Source organism: Leiobunum rupestre, chromosome 3, assembly GCF_980474605.1.
Source record: "Leiobunum rupestre chromosome 3, qqLeiRupe1.1.hap1, whole genome shotgun sequence".
Lineage (NCBI taxonomy): Eukaryota > Metazoa > Arthropoda > Arachnida > Opiliones > Sclerosomatidae > Leiobunum > Leiobunum rupestre.
The window spans coordinates 25,883,873-25,897,417 of record NC_143386.1 but is presented as its reverse complement, the minus strand read 5'-3'; the positions used below and the strand labels follow the sequence as shown (position 1 = coordinate 25,897,417).

Sequence of the window (13,545 nt, the reverse complement as noted above, 5' to 3'; positions counted from 1 at the left end):
GATACGCTAGCGACTGCAACATGAACTGACGAAAATGGTCTTGGAGATAGGGTTGCATTTTGACCAAGGCCTGAACCAGTGGATTTCTTTAAAACGGATATTTTTGGTATTAAGAAGAAACCGTTTCATTGCCACCAAAATATTTTCTGCAATCTTTAAAAACTGAAGCCGGTCATGCCTCCCCGGCGGGGAATTTAACTCAGGTCTTCCGTAAAACAGGCGGTGATACTCAGCACTATACTACCAAGGACCCAAAATATGTCACTTTTCAATTTAAAAAAATTGCCAAAAACCTCCGAAAGTTTCGTTCTAACAACAAGTCAAAAAAGAACATTATGTATCTACCAGGGCTCGAACCTGGGACCTTCCGCGTGTTAGGCGGACGTGATAACCACTACACCATAGATACCCGTCATAGCCATCGTAAATACGATGAAACCGTTTTAAAAATGGGCAAATTTTCGAGACCGAGAGCCTCCAATTCACTCGTCCACATATCGCTAAAATATCAACCTTCTATGTATCTATCAGGGCTCAACCTGAGACCTTCCGCGTGTAAAGCGGACGTGATAACCACTACACCATAGATGCGCTAGCGACTGCAACATGAACTGACGAAAATGGTCTTGGAGATAGGGTTGCATTTTGACCAAGGCCTGAACCAGTGGATTTCTTTAAAACGGATATTTTTGGTATTAAGAAGAAACCGTTTCATTGCCACCAAAATATTTTCTGCAATCTTTAAAAACTGAAGCCGGTCATGCCTCCCCGGCGGGGAATTTAACTCAGGTCTTCCGTAAAACAGGCGGTGATACTCAGCACTATACTACCAAGGACCCAAAATATGTCACTTTTCAATTTAAAAAAATTGCCAAAAACCTCCGAAAGTTTCGTTCTAACAACAAGTCAAAAAAGAACATTATGTATCTACCAGGGCTCGAACCTGGGACCTTCCGCGTGTTAGGCGGACGTGATAACCACTACACCATAGATACCCGTCATAGCCATCGTAAATACGATGAAACCGTTTTAAAAATGGGCAAATTTTCGAGACCGAGAGCCTCCAATTCACTCGTCCACATATCGCTAAAATATCAACCTTCTATGTATCTATCAGGGCTCAACCTGAGACCTTCCGCGTGTAAAGCGGACGTGATAACCACTACACCATAGATACGCTAGCGACTGCAACATGAACTGACGAAAATGGTCTTGGAGATAGGGTTGCATTTTGACCAAGGCCTGAACCAGTGGATTTCTTTAAAACGGATATTTTTGGTATTAAGAAGAAACCGTTTCATTGCCACCAAAATATTTTCTGCAATCTTTAAAAACTGAAGCCGGTCATGCCTCCCCGGCGGGGAATTTAACTCAGGTCTTCCGTAAAACAGGCGGTGATACTCAGCACTATACTACCAAGGACCCAAAATATGTCACTTTTCAATTTAAAAAAATTGCCAAAAACCTCCGAAAGTTTCGTTCTAACAACAAGTCAAAAAAGAACATTATGTATCTACCAGGGCTCGAACCTGGGACCTTCCGCGTGTTAGGCGGACGTGATAACCACTACACCATAGATACCCGTCATAGCCATCGTAAATACGATGAAACCGTTTTAAAAATGGGCAAATTTTCGAGACCGAGAGCCTCCAATTCACTCGTCCACATATCGCTAAAATATCAACCTTCTATGTATCTATCAGGGCTCAACCTGAGACCTTCCGCGTGTAAAGCGGACGTGATAACCACTACACCATAGATGCGCTAGCGACTGCAACATGAACTGACGAAAATGGTCTTGGAGATAGGGTTGCATTTTGACCAAGGCCTGAACCAGTGGATTTCTTTAAAACGGATATTTTTGGTATTAAGAAGAAACCGTTTCATTGCCACCAAAATATTTTCTGCAATCTTTAAAAACTGAAGCCGGTCATGCCTCCCCGGCGGGGAATTTAACTCAGGTCTTCCGTAAAACAGGCGGTGATACTCAGCACTATACTACCAAGGACCCAAAATATGTCACTTTTCAATTTAAAAAAATTGCCAAAAACCTCCGAAAGTTTCGTTCTAACAACAAGTCAAAAAAGAACATTATGTATCTACCAGGGCTCGAACCTGGGACCTTCCGCGTGTTAGGCGGACGTGATAACCACTACACCATAGATACCCGTCATAGCCATCGTAAATACGATGAAACCGTTTTAAAAATGGGCAAATTTTCGAGACCGAGAGCCTCCAATTCACTCGTCCACATATCGCTAAAATATCAACCTTCTATGTATCTATCAGGGCTCAACCTGAGACCTTCCGCGTGTAAAGCGGACGTGATAACCACTACACCATAGATACGCTAGCGACTGCAACATGAACTGACGAAAATGGTCTTGGAGATAGGGTTGCATTTTGACCAAGGCCTGAACCAGTGGATTTCTTTAAAACGGATATTTTTGGTATTAAGAAGAAACCGTTTCATTGCCACCAAAATATTTTCTGCAATCTTTAAAAACTGAAGCCGGTCATGCCTCCCCGGCGGGGAATTTAACTCAGGTCTTCCGTAAAACAGGCGGTGATACTCAGCACTATACTACCAAGGACCCAAAATATGTCACTTTTCAATTTAAAAAAATTGCCAAAAACCTCCGAAAGTTTCGTTCTAACAACAAGTCAAAAAAGAACATTATGTATCTACCAGGGCTCGAACCTGGGACCTTCCGCGTGTTAGGCGGACGTGATAACCACTACACCATAGATACCCGTCATAGCCATCGTAAATACGATGAAACCGTTTTAAAAATGGGCAAATTTTCGAGACCGAGAGCCTCCAATTCACTCGTCCACATATCGCTAAAATATCAACCTTCTATGTATCTATCAGGGCTCAACCTGAGACCTTCCGCGTGTAAAGCGGACGTGATAACCACTACACCATAGATACGCTAGCGACTGCAACATGAACTGACGAAAATGGTCTTGGAGATAGGGTTGCATTTTGACCAAGGCCTGAACCAGTGGATTTCTTTAAAACGGATATTTTTGGTATTAAGAAGAAACCGTTTCATTGCCACCAAAATATTTTCTGCAATCTTTAAAAACTGAAGCCGGTCATGCCTCCCCGGCGGGGAATTTAACTCAGGTCTTCCGTAAAACAGGCGGTGATACTCAGCACTATACTACCAAGGACCCAAAATATGTCACTTTTCAATTTAAAAAAATTGCCAAAAACCTCCGAAAGTTTCGTTCTAACAACAAGTCAAAAAAGAACATTATGTATCTACCAGGGCTCGAACCTGGGACCTTCCGCGTGTTAGGCGGACGTGATAACCACTACACCATAGATACCCGTCATAGCCATCGTAAATACGATGAAACCGTTTTAAAAATGGGCAAATTTTCGAGACCGAGAGCCTCCAATTCACTCGTCCACATATCGCTAAAATATCAACCTTCTATGTATCTATCAGGGCTCAACCTGAGACCTTCCGCGTGTAAAGCGGACGTGATAACCACTACACCATAGATACGCTAGCGACTGCAACATGAACTGACGAAAATGGTCTTGGAGATAGGGTTGCATTTTGACCAAGGCCTGAACCAGTGGATTTCTTTAAAACGGATATTTTTGGTATTAAGAAGAAACCGTTTCATTGCCACCAAAATATTTTCTGCAATCTTTAAAAACTGAAGCCGGTCATGCCTCCCCGGCGGGGAATTTAACTCAGGTCTTCCGTAAAACAGGCGGTGATACTCAGCACTATACTACCAAGGACCCAAAATATGTCACTTTTCAATTTAAAAAAATTGCCAAAAACCTCCGAAAGTTTCGTTCTAACAACAAGTCAAAAAAGAACATTATGTATCTACCAGGGCTCGAACCTGGGACCTTCCGCGTGTTAGGCGGACGTGATAACCACTACACCATAGATACCCGTCATAGCCATCGTAAATACGATGAAACCGTTTTAAAAATGGGCAAATTTTCGAGACCGAGAGCCTCCAATTCACTCGTCCACATATCGCTAAAATATCAACCTTCTATGTATCTATCAGGGCTCAACCTGAGACCTTCCGCGTGTAAAGCGGACGTGATAACCACTACACCATAGATACGCTAGCGACTGCAACATGAACTGACGAAAATGGTCTTGGAGATAGGGTTGCATTTTGACCAAGGCCTGAACCAGTGGATTTCTTTAAAACGGATATTTTTGGTATTAAGAAGAAACCGTTTCATTGCCACCAAAATATTTTCTGCAATCTTTAAAAACTGAAGCCGGTCATGCCTCCCCGGCGGGGAATTTAACTCAGGTCTTCCGTAAAACAGGCGGTGATACTCAGCACTATACTACCAAGGACCCAAAATATGTCACTTTTCAATTTAAAAAAATTGCCAAAAACCTCCGAAAGTTTCGTTCTAACAACAAGTCAAAAAAGAACATTATGTATCTACCAGGGCTCGAACCTGGGACCTTCCGCGTGTTAGGCGGACGTGATAACCACTACACCATAGATACCCAAAACACATCACTTTTCAATTTAAAAAAATTGCCAAAAACCTCCGAAAGTTTCGTTCTAACAACAAGTCAAAAAAGAACATTATGTAACTACCAGGGCTCGAACCTGGGACCTTCCGCGTGTTAGGCGGACGTGATAACCACTACACCATAGATACCCGACATAGCCATCGTAAATACGATGAAACTCTTTTAAAAATGGGCAAATTTTCGAGACCGAGAGCCTCCAATTCACTCGTTCACATATCGCTAAAATATCAACCTTCTTTGTATCTATCAGGGCTCGAACCTGAGACCTTCCGCGTGTAAAGCGGACGTGATAACCACTACACCATAGATACGCTAGCGACTGCAACATGAACTGACGAAAATCGTCTTGGAGATAGGGTTGCATTTTGACCAAGGCCTGAACCAGTGGATTTCTTTAAAACGGATATTTTTGGTATTAAGAAGAAACCGTTTCATTGCCACCAAAATATTTTCTGCAATCTTTAAAAACTGAAGCCGGTCATGCCTCCCCGGCGGGGAATTTAACTCAGGTCTTCCGTAAAACAGGCGGTGATACTCAGCACTATACTACCAAGGACCCAAAATATGTCACTTTTCAATTTAAAAAAATTGCCAAAAACCTCCGAAAGTTTCGTTCTAACAACAAGTCAAAAAAGAACATTATGTATCTACCAGGGCTCGAACCTGGGACCTTCCGCGTGTTAGGCGGACGTGATAACCACTACACCATAGATACGCTAGCGACTGCAACATGAACTGACGAAAATGGTCTTGGAGATAGGGTTGCATTTTGACCAAGGCCTGAACCAGTGGATTTCTTTAAAACGGATATTTTTGGTATTAAGAAGAAACCGTTTCATTGCCACCAAAATATTTTCTGCAATCTTTAAAAACTGAAGCCGGTCATGCCTCCCCGGCGGGGAATTTAACTCAGGTCTTCCGTAAAACAGGCGGTGATACTCAGCACTATACTACCAAGGACCCAAAATATGTCACTTTTCAATTTAAAAAAATTGCCAAAAACCTCCGAAAGTTTCGTTCTAACAACAAGTCAAAAAAGAACATTATGTATCTACCAGGGCTCGAACCTGGGACCTTCCGCGTGTTAGGCGGACGTGATAACCACTACACCATAGATACCCGTCATAACCATCGTAAAAACGATGAAACCGTTTTAAAAATGGGCAAATTTTCGAGACCGAGAGCCTCCAATTCACTCGTCCACATATCGCTAAAATATCAACCTTCTATGTATCTATCAGGGCTCAACCTGAGACCTTCCGCGTGTAAAGCGGACGTGATAACCACTACACCATAGATACGCTAGCGACTGCAACATGAACTGACGAAAATGGTCTTGGAGATAGGGTTGCATTTTGACCAAGGCCTGAACCAGTGGATTTCTTTAAAACGGATATTTTTGGTATTAAGAAGAAACCGTTTCATTGCCACCAAAATATTTTCTGCAATCTTTAAAAACTGAAGCCGGTCATGCCTCCCCGGCGGGGAATTTAACTCAGGTCTTCCGTAAAACAGGCGGTGATACTCAGCACTATACTACCAAGGACCCAAAATATGTCACTTTTCAATTTAAAAAAATTGCCAAAAACCTCCGAAAGTTTCGTTCTAACAACAAGTCAAAAAAGAACATTATGTATCTACCAGGGCTCGAACCTGGGACCTTCCGCGTGTTAGGCGGACGTGATAACCACTACACCATAGATACGCTAGCGACTGCAACATGAACTGACGAAAATGGTCTTGGAGATAGGGTTGCATTTTGACCAAGGCCTGAACCAGTGGATTTCTTTAAAACGGATATTTTTGGTATTAAGAAGAAACCGTTTCATTGCCACCAAAATATTTTCTGCAATCTTTAAAAACTGAAGCCGGTCATGCCTCCCCGGCGGGGAATTTAACTCAGGTCTTCCGTAAAACAGGCGGTGATACTCAGCACTATACTACCAAGGACCCAAAATATGTCACTTTTCAATTTAAAAAAATTGCCAAAAACCTCCGAAAGTTTCGTTCTAACAACAAGTCAAAAAAGAACATTATGTATCTACCAGGGCTCGAACCTGGGACCTTCCGCGTGTTAGGCGGACGTGATAACCACTACACCATAGATACCCGTCATAACCATCGTAAAAACGATGAAACCGTTTTAAAAATGGGCAAATTTTCGAGACCGAGAGCCTCCAATTCACTCGTCCACATATCGCTAAAATATCAACCTTCTATGTATCTATCAGGGCTCAACCTGAGACCTTCCGCGTGTAAAGCGGACGTGATAACCACTACACCATAGATACGCTAGCGACTGCAACATGAACTGACGAAAATGGTCTTGGAGATAGGGTTGCATTTTGACCAAGGCCTGAACCAGTGGATTTCTTTAAAACGGATATTTTTGGTATTAAGAAGAAACCGTTTCATTGCCACCAAAATATTTTCTGCAATCTTTAAAAACTGAAGCCGGTCATGCCTCCCCGGCGGGGAATTTAACTCAGGTCTTCCGTAAAACAGGCGGTGATACTCAGCACTATACTACCAAGGACCCAAAATATGTCACTTTTCAATTTAAAAAAATTGCCAAAAACCTCCGAAAGTTTCGTTCTAACAACAAGTCAAAACAGAACATTATGTATCTACCAGGGCTCGAACCTGGGATATTCCGCGTGTTAGGCGGACGTGATAACCACTACACCATAGATACCCAAAACTTTTCACTTTTCAATTTAAAAAAATTGCCAAAAACCTCCGAAAGTTTCGTTCTAACAACAAGTCAAAAAAGAAAATTATGTTTCTACCTGGGCTCGAACCTGGGACCTTCCGCGTGTTAGGCGGACGTGATAACCACTACACCATAGATACCCAAAACATATCACTTTTCAATTTAAAAAAATTGCCAAAAACCTCCAAAAGTTTCGTTCTAACAACAAGTCAAAAAAGAACATTATGTATCTACCAGGGCTCGAACCTGGGACCTTCCGCGTATTAGGCGGACGTGATAACCACTACACCATAGATACGCTAGCGACTGCAACATGAACTGACGAAAATGGTCTTGGAGATAGGGTTGCATTTTGTCCAAGGCCTGAACCAGTGGATTTCTTTAAAACGGATATTTTTGGTATTAAGAAGAAACCGTTTCATTGCCACCAAAATATTTTCTGCAATCTTTAAAAACTGAAGCCGGTCATGCCTCCCCGGCGGGGAATTTAACTCAGGTCTTCCGTAAAACAGGCGGTGATACTCAGCACTATACTACCAAGGACCCAAAATATGTCACTTTTCAATTTAAAAAAATTGCCAAAAACCTCCGAAAGTTTCGTTCTAACAACAAGTCAAAAAAGAACATTATGTATCTACCAGGGCTCGAACCTGGGACCTTCCGCGTGTTAGGCGGACGTGATAACCACTACACCATAGATACCCGTCATAACCATCGTAAAAACGATGAAACCGTTTTAAAAATGGGCAAATTTTCGAGACCGAGAGCCTCCAATTCACTCGTCCACATATCGCCAAAATATCAACCTTCTATGTATCTATCAGGGCTCAACCTGAGACCTTCCGCGTGTAAAGCGGACGTGATAACCACTACACCATAGATACGCTAGCGACTGCAACATGAACTGACGAAAATGGTCTTGGAGATAGGGTTGCATTTTGACCAAGGCCTGAACCAGTGGATTTCTTTAAAACGGATATTTTTGGTATTAAGAAGAAACCGTTTCATTGCCACCAAAATATTTTCTGCAATCTTTAAAAACTGAAGCCGGTCATGCCTCCCCGGCGGGGAATTTAACTCAGGTCTTCCGTAAAACAGGCGGTGATACTCAGCACTATACTACCAAGGACCCAAAATATGTCACTTTTCAATTTAAAAAAATTGCCAAAAACCTCCGAAAGTTTCGTTCTAACAACAAGTCAAAAAAGAACATTATGTATCTACCAGGGCTCGAACCTGGGATATTCCGCGTGTTAGGCGGACGTGATAACCACTACACCATAGATACCCAAAACTTTTCACTTTTCAATTTAAAAAAATTGCCAAAAACCTCCGAAAGTTTCGTTCTAACAACAAGTCAAAAAAGAAAATTATGTTTCTACCTGGGCTCGAACCTGGGACCTTCCGCGTGTTAGGCGGACGTGATAACCACTACACCATAGATACCCAAAACATATCACTTTTCAATTTAAAAAAATTGCCAAAAACCTCCAAAAGTTTCGTTCTAACAACAAGTCAAAAAAGAACATTATGTATCTACCAGGGCTCGAACCTGGGACCTTCCGCGTATTAGGCGGACGTGATAACCACTACACCATAGATACGCTAGCGACTGCAACATGAACTGACGAAAATGGTCTTGGAGATAGGGTTGCATTTTGACCAAGGCCTGAACCAGTGGATTTCTTTAAAACGGATATTTTTGGTATTAAGAAGAAACCGTTTCATTGCCACCAAAATATTTTCTGCAATCTTTAAAAACTGAAGCCGGTCATGCCTCCCCGGCGGGGAATTTAACTCAGGTCTTCCGTAAAACAGGCGGTGATACTCAGCACTATACTACCAAGGACCCAAAATATGTCACTTTTCAATTTAAAAAAATTGCCAAAAACCTCCGAAAGTTTCGTTCTAACAACAAGTCAAAAAAGAACATTATGTATCTACCAGGGCTCGAACCTGGGACCTTCCGCGTGTTAGGCGGACGTGATAACCACTACACCATAGATACCCGTCATAACCATCGTAAAAACGATGAAACCGTTTTAAAAATGGGCAAATTTTCGAGACCGAGAGCCTCCAATTCACTCGTCCACATATCGCTAAAATATCAACCTTCTATGTATCTATCAGGGCTCAACCTGAGACCTTCCGCGTGTAAAGCGGACGTGATAACCACTACACCATAGATACGCTAGCGACTGCATCATGAACTGACGAAAATGGTCTTGGAGATAGGGTTGCATTTTGACCAAGGCCTGAACCAGTGGATTTCTTTAAAACGGATATTTTTGGTATTAAGAAGAAACCGTTTCATTGCCACCAAAATATTTTCTGCAATCTTTAAAAACTGAAGCCGGTCATGCCTCCCCGGCGGGGAATTTAACTCAGGTCTTCCGTAAAACAGGCGGTGATACTCAGCACTATACTACCAAGGACCCAAAATATGTCACTTTTCAATTTAAAAAAATTGCCAAAAACCTCCGAAAGTTTCGTTCTAACAACAAGTCAAAAAAGAACATTATGTATCTACCAGGGCTCGAACCTGGGACCTTCCGCGTGTTAGGCGGACGTGATAACCACTACACCATAGATACCCGTCATAGCCATCGTAAATACGATGAAACCGTTTTAAAAATGGGCAAATTTTCGAGACCGAGAGCCTCCAATTCACTCGTCCACATATCGCTAAAATATCAACCTTCTATGTATCTATCAGGGCTCAACCTGAGACCTTCCGCGTGTAAAGCGGACGTGATAACCACTACACCATAGATACGCTAGCGACTGCAACATGAACTGACGAAAATGGTCTTGGAGATAGGGTTGCATTTTGACCAAGGCCTGAACCAGTGGATTTCTTTAAAACGGATATTTTTGGTATTAAGAAGAAACCGTTTCATTGCCACCAAAATATTTTCTGCAATCTTTAAAAACTGAAGCCGGTCATGCCTCCCCGGCGGGGAATTTAACTCAGGTCTTCCGTAAAACAGGCGGTGATACTCAGCACTATACTACCAAGGACCCAAAATATGTCACTTTTCAATTTAAAAAAATTGCCAAAAACCTCCGAAAGTTTCGTTCTAACAACAAGTCAAAAAAGAACATTATGTATCTACCAGGGCTCGAACCTGGGACCTTCCGCGTGTTAGGCGGACGTGATAACCACTACACCATAGATACCCGTCGTAACCATCGTAAAAACGATGAAACCGTTTTAAAAATGGGCAAATTTTCGAGACCGAGAGCCTCCAATTCACTCGTCCACATATCGCTAAAATATCAACCTTCTATGTATCTATCAGGGCTCAACCTGAGACCTTCCGCGTGTAAAGCGGACGTGATAACCACTACACCATAGATACGCTAGCGACTGCAACATGAACTGACGAAAATGGTCTTGGAGATAGGGTTGCATTTTGACCAAGGCCTGAACCAGTGGATTTCTTTAAAACGGATATTTTTGGTATTAAGAAGAAACCGTTTCATTGCCACCAAAATATTTTCTGCAATCTTTAAAAACTGAAGCCGGTCATGCCTCCCCGGCGGGGAATTTAACTCAGGTCTTCCGTAAAACAGGCGGTGATACTCAGCACTATACTACCAAGGACCCAAAATATGTCACTTTTCAATTTAAAAAAATTGCCAAAAACCTCCGAAAGTTTCGTTCTAACAACAAGTCAAAAAAGAACATTATGTATCTACCAGGGCTCGAACCTGGGACCTTTCGCGTGTTAGGCGGACGTGATAACCACTACACCATAGATACCCGTCATAGCCATCGTAAATACGATGAAACCGTTTTAAAAATGGGCAAATTTTCGAGACCGAGAGCCTCCAATTCACTCGTCCACATATCGCTAAAATATCAACCTTCTATGTATCTATCAGGGCTCAACCTGAGACCTTCCGCGTGTAAAGCGGACGTGATAACCACTACACCATAGATACGCTAGCGACTGCAACATGAACTGACGAAAATGGTCTTGGAGATAGGGTTGCATTTTGACCAAGGCCTGAACCAGTGGATTTCTTTAAAACGGATATTTTTGGTATTAAGAAGAAACCGTTTCATTGCCACCAAAATATTTTCTGCAATCTTTAAAAACTGAAGCCGGTCATGCCTCCCCGGCGGGGAATTTAACTCAGGTCTTCCGTAAAACAGGCGGTGATACTCAGCACTATACTACCAAGGACCCAAAATATGTCACTTTTCAATTTAAAAAAATTGCCAAAAACCTCCGAAAGTTTCGTTCTAACAACAAGTCAAAAAAGAACATTATGTATCTACCAGGGCTCGAACCTGGGACCTTTCGCGTGTTAGGCGGACGTGATAACCACTACACCATAGATACCCGTCATAGCCATCGTAAATACGATGAAACCGTTTTAAAAATGGGCAAATTTTCGAGACCGAGAGCCTCCAATTCACTCGTCCACATATCGCTAAAATATCAACCTTCTATGTATCTATCAGGGCTCAACCTGAGACCTTCCGCGTGTAAAGCGGACGTGATAACCACTACACCATAGATACGCTAGCGACTGCAACATGAACTGACGAAAATGGTCTTGGAGATAGGGTTGCATTTTGACCAAGGCCTGAACCAGTGGATTTCTTTAAAACGGATATTTTTGGTATTAAGAAGAAACCGTTTCATTGCCACCAAAATATTTTCTGCAATCTTTAAAAACTGAAGCCGGTCATGCCTCCCCGGCGGGGAATTTAACTCAGGTCTTCCGTAAAACAGGCGGTGATACTCAGCACTATACTACCAAGGACCCAAAATATGTCACTTTTCAATTTAAAAAAATTGCCAAAAACCTCCGAAAGTTTCGTTCTAACAACAAGTCAAAAAAGAACATTATGTATCTACCAGGGCTCGAACCTGGGACCTTCCGCGTGTTAGGCGGACGTGATAACCACTACACCATAGATACCCGTCATAGCCATCGTAAATACGATGAAACCGTTTTAAAAATGGGCAAATTTTCGAGACCGAGAGCCTCCAATTCACTCGTCCACATATCGCTAAAATATCAACCTTCTATGTATCTATCAGGGCTCAACCTGAGACCTTCCGCGTGTAAAGCGGACGTGATAACCACTACACCATAGATACGCTAGCGACTGCAACATGAACTGACGAAAATGGTCTTGGAGATAGGGTTGCATTTTGACCAAGGCCTGAACCAGTGGATTTCTTTAAAACGGATATTTTTGGTATTAAGAAGAAACCGTTTCATTGCCACAAAAATATTTTCTGCAATCTTTAAAAACTGAAGCCGGTCATGCCTCGCCGGCGGGGAATTTAACTCAGGTCTTCCGTAAAACAGGCGGTGATACTCAGCACTATACTACCAAGGACCCAAAATATGTCACTTTTCAATTTAAAAAAATTGCCAAAAACCTCCGAAAGTTTCGTTCTAACAACAAGTCAAAAAAGAACATTATGTATCTACCAGGGCTCGAACCTGGGACCTTCCGCGTGTTAGGCGGACGTGATAACCACTACACCATAGATACCCGTCATAACCATCGTAAATACGATGAAACCGTTTTAAAAATGGGCAAATTTTCGAGACCGAGAGCCTCCAATTCACTCGTCCACATATCGCTAAAATATCAACCTTCTATGTATCTATCAGGGCTCAACCTGAGACCTTCCGCGTGTAAAGCGTACGTGATAACCACTACACCATAGATACGCTAGCGACTGCAACATGAACTGACGAAAATGGTCTTGGAGATAGGGTTGCATTTTGACCAAGGCCTGAAGCAGTGGATTTCTTTAAAACGGATATTTTTGGTATTAAGAAGAAACCGTTTCATTGCCACCAAAATATTTTCTGCAATCTTTAAAAACTGAAGCCGGTCATGCCTCCCCGGCGGGGAATTTAACTCAGGTCTTCCGTAAAACAGGCGGTGATACTCAGCACTATACTACCAAGGACCCAAAATATGTCACTTTTCAATTTAAAAAAATTGCCAAAAACCTCCGAAAGTTTCGTTCTAACAACAAGTCAAAAAAGAACATTATGTATCTACCAGGGCTCGAACCTGGGACCTTCCGCGTGTTAGGCGGACGTGATAACCACTACACCATAGATACCCGTCATAGCCATCGTAAATACGATGAAACCGTTTTAAAAATGGGCAAATTTTCGAGACCGAGAGCCTCCAATTCACTCGTCCACATATCGCTAAAATATCAACCTTCTATGTATCTATCAGGGCTCAACCTGAGACCTTCCGCGTGTAAAGCGGACGTGATAACCACTACACCATAGATA

The 13,545-nt window shown here is 42.3% G+C and overlaps 22 non-coding genes across 22 annotated transcripts; all 22 read right to left on the bottom strand.

The window, feature by feature from the left end:
- Positions 1 to 336: 336 nt before the first annotated feature.
- Positions 337 to 409, bottom strand: TRNAV-AAC (transfer RNA valine (anticodon AAC)). The gene has a single exon. It is a non-coding gene; the product is annotated as a tRNA-Val (tRNA).
- A 513-nt stretch (positions 410 to 922) lies between these two features.
- TRNAV-AAC (transfer RNA valine (anticodon AAC)) lies at positions 923 to 995 on the bottom strand. The gene has a single exon. It is a non-coding gene; the product is annotated as a tRNA-Val (tRNA).
- A 513-nt stretch (positions 996 to 1,508) lies between these two features.
- On the bottom strand, positions 1,509 to 1,581 carry TRNAV-AAC (transfer RNA valine (anticodon AAC)). Its single transcript has one exon. It is a non-coding gene; the product is annotated as a tRNA-Val (tRNA).
- Positions 1,582 to 2,094: 513 nt separating this feature from the next.
- TRNAV-AAC (transfer RNA valine (anticodon AAC)) lies at positions 2,095 to 2,167 on the bottom strand. Its single transcript has one exon. It is a non-coding gene; the product is annotated as a tRNA-Val (tRNA).
- A 513-nt stretch (positions 2,168 to 2,680) lies between these two features.
- TRNAV-AAC (transfer RNA valine (anticodon AAC)) lies at positions 2,681 to 2,753 on the bottom strand. Its single transcript has one exon. It is a non-coding gene; the product is annotated as a tRNA-Val (tRNA).
- Positions 2,754 to 3,266: 513 nt separating this feature from the next.
- TRNAV-AAC (transfer RNA valine (anticodon AAC)) lies at positions 3,267 to 3,339 on the bottom strand. Its single transcript has one exon. It is a non-coding gene; the product is annotated as a tRNA-Val (tRNA).
- Positions 3,340 to 3,852: 513 nt separating this feature from the next.
- On the bottom strand, positions 3,853 to 3,925 carry TRNAV-AAC (transfer RNA valine (anticodon AAC)). The gene has a single exon. It is a non-coding gene; the product is annotated as a tRNA-Val (tRNA).
- Positions 3,926 to 4,438: 513 nt separating this feature from the next.
- Positions 4,439 to 4,511, bottom strand: TRNAV-AAC (transfer RNA valine (anticodon AAC)). The gene has a single exon. It is a non-coding gene; the product is annotated as a tRNA-Val (tRNA).
- A 268-nt stretch (positions 4,512 to 4,779) lies between these two features.
- TRNAV-UAC (transfer RNA valine (anticodon UAC)) lies at positions 4,780 to 4,852 on the bottom strand. Its single transcript has one exon. It is a non-coding gene; the product is annotated as a tRNA-Val (tRNA).
- Positions 4,853 to 5,183: 331 nt separating this feature from the next.
- Positions 5,184 to 5,256, bottom strand: TRNAV-AAC (transfer RNA valine (anticodon AAC)). Its single transcript has one exon. It is a non-coding gene; the product is annotated as a tRNA-Val (tRNA).
- Positions 5,257 to 5,587: 331 nt separating this feature from the next.
- On the bottom strand, positions 5,588 to 5,660 carry TRNAV-AAC (transfer RNA valine (anticodon AAC)). The gene has a single exon. It is a non-coding gene; the product is annotated as a tRNA-Val (tRNA).
- Positions 5,661 to 6,173: 513 nt separating this feature from the next.
- Positions 6,174 to 6,246, bottom strand: TRNAV-AAC (transfer RNA valine (anticodon AAC)). Its single transcript has one exon. It is a non-coding gene; the product is annotated as a tRNA-Val (tRNA).
- A 331-nt stretch (positions 6,247 to 6,577) lies between these two features.
- Positions 6,578 to 6,650, bottom strand: TRNAV-AAC (transfer RNA valine (anticodon AAC)). Its single transcript has one exon. It is a non-coding gene; the product is annotated as a tRNA-Val (tRNA).
- Positions 6,651 to 7,479: 829 nt separating this feature from the next.
- TRNAI-AAU (transfer RNA isoleucine (anticodon AAU)) lies at positions 7,480 to 7,552 on the bottom strand. Its single transcript has one exon. It is a non-coding gene; the product is annotated as a tRNA-Ile (tRNA).
- Positions 7,553 to 7,883: 331 nt separating this feature from the next.
- TRNAV-AAC (transfer RNA valine (anticodon AAC)) lies at positions 7,884 to 7,956 on the bottom strand. Its single transcript has one exon. It is a non-coding gene; the product is annotated as a tRNA-Val (tRNA).
- Positions 7,957 to 8,785: 829 nt separating this feature from the next.
- Positions 8,786 to 8,858, bottom strand: TRNAI-AAU (transfer RNA isoleucine (anticodon AAU)). Its single transcript has one exon. It is a non-coding gene; the product is annotated as a tRNA-Ile (tRNA).
- Positions 8,859 to 9,189: 331 nt separating this feature from the next.
- TRNAV-AAC (transfer RNA valine (anticodon AAC)) lies at positions 9,190 to 9,262 on the bottom strand. Its single transcript has one exon. It is a non-coding gene; the product is annotated as a tRNA-Val (tRNA).
- A 513-nt stretch (positions 9,263 to 9,775) lies between these two features.
- TRNAV-AAC (transfer RNA valine (anticodon AAC)) lies at positions 9,776 to 9,848 on the bottom strand. The gene has a single exon. It is a non-coding gene; the product is annotated as a tRNA-Val (tRNA).
- Positions 9,849 to 10,361: 513 nt separating this feature from the next.
- On the bottom strand, positions 10,362 to 10,434 carry TRNAV-AAC (transfer RNA valine (anticodon AAC)). The gene has a single exon. It is a non-coding gene; the product is annotated as a tRNA-Val (tRNA).
- Positions 10,435 to 12,119: 1,685 nt separating this feature from the next.
- Positions 12,120 to 12,192, bottom strand: TRNAV-AAC (transfer RNA valine (anticodon AAC)). Its single transcript has one exon. It is a non-coding gene; the product is annotated as a tRNA-Val (tRNA).
- A 513-nt stretch (positions 12,193 to 12,705) lies between these two features.
- Positions 12,706 to 12,778, bottom strand: TRNAV-AAC (transfer RNA valine (anticodon AAC)). The gene has a single exon. It is a non-coding gene; the product is annotated as a tRNA-Val (tRNA).
- A 513-nt stretch (positions 12,779 to 13,291) lies between these two features.
- Positions 13,292 to 13,364, bottom strand: TRNAV-AAC (transfer RNA valine (anticodon AAC)). Its single transcript has one exon. It is a non-coding gene; the product is annotated as a tRNA-Val (tRNA).
- Positions 13,365 to 13,545: the final 181 nt, after the last annotated feature.